Below are 3,209 nucleotides of genomic sequence, written 5' to 3'. Positions count from 1 at the left end.
TTATACTGGGAAGAAAAAAAATGAATCCCAATTCAAGGTAACAATAACTGAGTTTAAGTTCAAGTTCAAGCTTTTTGCTTACTAGTTCCTTAAACTTCTGAATTCTAATTATCTTAACAATGAAATGATTTTACCTGCCTTACCTATTGCATAGTGTTGTATTAAGGATTGAATAGAACGTATGCCTGTGTGATTTGTTAGATAAAAACACCATATAAATATAATTACTATCTACTGTGTTCTCTGAAATAACATATTCAAACTTAAAATATATATTTTTTATTTTAAAATGTATTTTTTTATTTTAAATAGTGTCAAGCTGTATTTGAAAGCTACAAAAGTCAACTTCAAAATGGAAAGATATGAATGCAATGAATTCTATTTTAAATCTTGTGAGATTCAGCTTAATAGTAGTTAGAGGCAAACGTATACCTTCTGATGAAAATATTTCAGCACCAGAAAAAGTGAAAATTGCTAAGCCGACAGTTCAAATCAAAATTTTAAAAGAAACAAAAATAAAGAAATAATAAAGAGAAAGCCATAAATTAAAGAAATACAACAAAAAGGAAAAGGAAGGTAGATTAATATGGAAAATTAAATTCACAGAATAATGCTTTATAACACTGAGTAACTTTAAGTGTGGAAAATGGGAGTGTCTTTTTTTTAAAGTATAATTTTAAGGAACTGAAGTGAGGGAAACTCTAAGAGGCCAGAAAAAGAAATAAAGTATAATTAATTTATTCAGTTAACAGGTATTTATTGGACACCTAATATGCGCCAGGCACTACTCTAACACTTGTTTACAACAGTTAAAAAAAAAAGATAAATATCTTAGAGTTTTTATTGCAGTAGGAAAGATTGCTAAGAAAAATTAAAAAGTAAATAATTAGTACATTAAAATTTAATGAGTGTTCTGGTAAAAAAAAGTAACTCAATGAAGCATGATAATGTTTTCTGGGGAATGGAGATTATAATTTTAAACAGAGCAATGAGAAAGGCCTTATCTTTCTCAAGTCAGTCTCATTCTGAAAAACACAAAATAACTCTCAGGTTAATTTTTCCATCAAAATCCAGTTGTAAGTATTCAATTGCCTACTTGGCATTTCCACTTGGATTTTTAGTTAATATTTCAAATTTAAAATATCCAAATCTATGTAGAATGAACATCAAAATCTGCATCACCTTGCCACTAAAACTGCTTGATCTTCAGTTTTAATCAGTCAGTGGCAACCCCAGACTTTCAGGTATTTAGAACAATAAATAATATGAAGATAAATAAATAAAATCCTCCAGAAATCCTTGTTTTCCTCTTTTTCTAACAAAGGACACCCAATTTGGCCAAAAAAAAATTGTATCAAAAGCAAAGTCAGAAATATCAAAAGCATTTACATGAGTATTTAATGGATCAACATACATGTGTGTGTGTGTGTGTGTGTGTATGTGTGTGCATATGCGTATGAATACATGTACCTAAATACTTACATTATTTTCTGGATCAACAGATAATTTCTCATTGCACATTATTTCAAGTATACAAATTTATTTCAGGGTTAGGGATGTTTATTTTTCAAAATTAGAAAATTCATGTTATTTAATTTATTACCTTGGTTAAAATAGAAATTTTTAATTTCCAAAAATACCTTTGATCAAATTTAAAAGTCATTATAAACAACTTTTTATAAAACTTTTATCAAATTATAATAAAATGGTACACCTCAACTTCATAAAAGGCATCTACCATAAATCTCCTGCAAACATCATCCATTTCTTCTTCCTTTTAAATGGATCAGTGATTTAATTGGGTTCTTTGTAAAAATTTGGAACACCAATTTGGAGGATAAACTCCATTTGTGAGAAAAAACAGAGTGGAGGTGGCCCTGAAGCTGACAAACAGCTTTGATTCTTGGCCAAATTTGAGAGTCCACAGCTTTCTGGTCAACCTTGTGCTTCATGTAATCTCATACTTCTCTTCCTCTGTGTTGAAGATCTCATATTCCTGGTGTCTGGGTTTACACAGCTTCTTCTTCTTTAAGTAAGCATCAATGAGATGTTTGGGGATTTTCACTTTTCCCCTATCATTTTCAATGGAGGGCCCGATGTCTGGTCATAAGTAGCAAGCCACTGGTCAGTTGCTTAAGGAAAACCACCCTCTTGCTTCTGTGGTGCCCAGTGAGGATGATCAAAATGGTTCCAGAAGTGACACTAGCTCCTGCTTTTCTCACAGGCTGCCTGAAAGGTTGTTTTTTTTGTTTGTTTGTTTGTTTTTTGTTTTTTTTTTCCAGCGGCTCAACAGCTTTCAAGGCATGTCTTCAGTAGGATAATACCTAGGCATTTTACAAAGTTTAACCACTCAAGTACCACCATTCTTGTCACCACCAACTGGTTTTGTGACAGAACTACGAGCCTTCTCCTTTTTCTTCTGAGCCCCGGATTTAGCTGCTGAATACTTCCTCTTATACTTGGCCTTTCTGGAATATATATCTGATCAGGACTATCTACCAATTCCTCTGACTAGGACAGGGTTTTGGCTGTAGTGGGGCTTCCCCTTTGGCACTTTAGCCTTGAAATTATCCTTCTTAACCTCGCCACCAGCATCAGCCCTTTTGGCTTCAGGCTTCTTCTCCTTAGTATCCTGCTTCTCAGCTTTTTCACCCACCATCTTGCAGGATGGGAAAGAGCAAACACCATCCATTTTGAACATTAACATCTTCCTTTAAGATGAGGAATGTGACTAGGATACCCCTAAACAAGTGATCCTATTTAACACTGAAGTGAAAGATCTAGTCAACCCAAGAAAGCAAGAAATACAAATAAACTATTTTAAGGATTGAAAATTGGATATCTGCTTCAAGCCATGTTGAAGTAACACAAAAACATTGGGCCATCCATCCTAGAAACTAGAAAGCAAACAATATTTGAGACAATAGTTTTCAAGCATTAAACAAGATAGTGCAAGATAGTGGTCCTTGAGAAAAGGAAATAAATAAAGAGAGCCCTAGGGTTGTTCAATATCACAGTCTGAAATGACTTTCTAGCACATAGCACAGGGATAAAGAAACTAAAAAAGTTAAAATTTGATGTTCATTTTTCAAAATTATGAATAGGAAGAAGTCAGTCATCACAGTTGCTATTCTATATTGACATGCAGACCCTAGTGGATACTATTTTGTAGACTATATAAGATTTGGAAAGGAGGAAACAAAATGCAA

The 3,209-nt window shown here is 32.9% G+C and overlaps 1 pseudogene; it reads right to left on the bottom strand.

The window, feature by feature from the left end:
* Positions 1–1,786: 1,786 nt before the first annotated feature.
* LOC112863296 (large ribosomal subunit protein eL6 pseudogene) lies at positions 1,787–2,659 on the bottom strand (annotated as a pseudogene).
* Positions 2,660–3,209: the final 550 nt, after the last annotated feature.

This window comes from Puma concolor, chromosome B4, assembly GCF_028749965.1.
Source record: "Puma concolor isolate L17-30 chromosome B4, mPumCon1.1.hap2, whole genome shotgun sequence".
NCBI lineage: Eukaryota > Metazoa > Chordata > Mammalia > Carnivora > Felidae > Puma > Puma concolor.
This window is presented reverse-complemented; position numbering and strand designations above follow the sequence as displayed.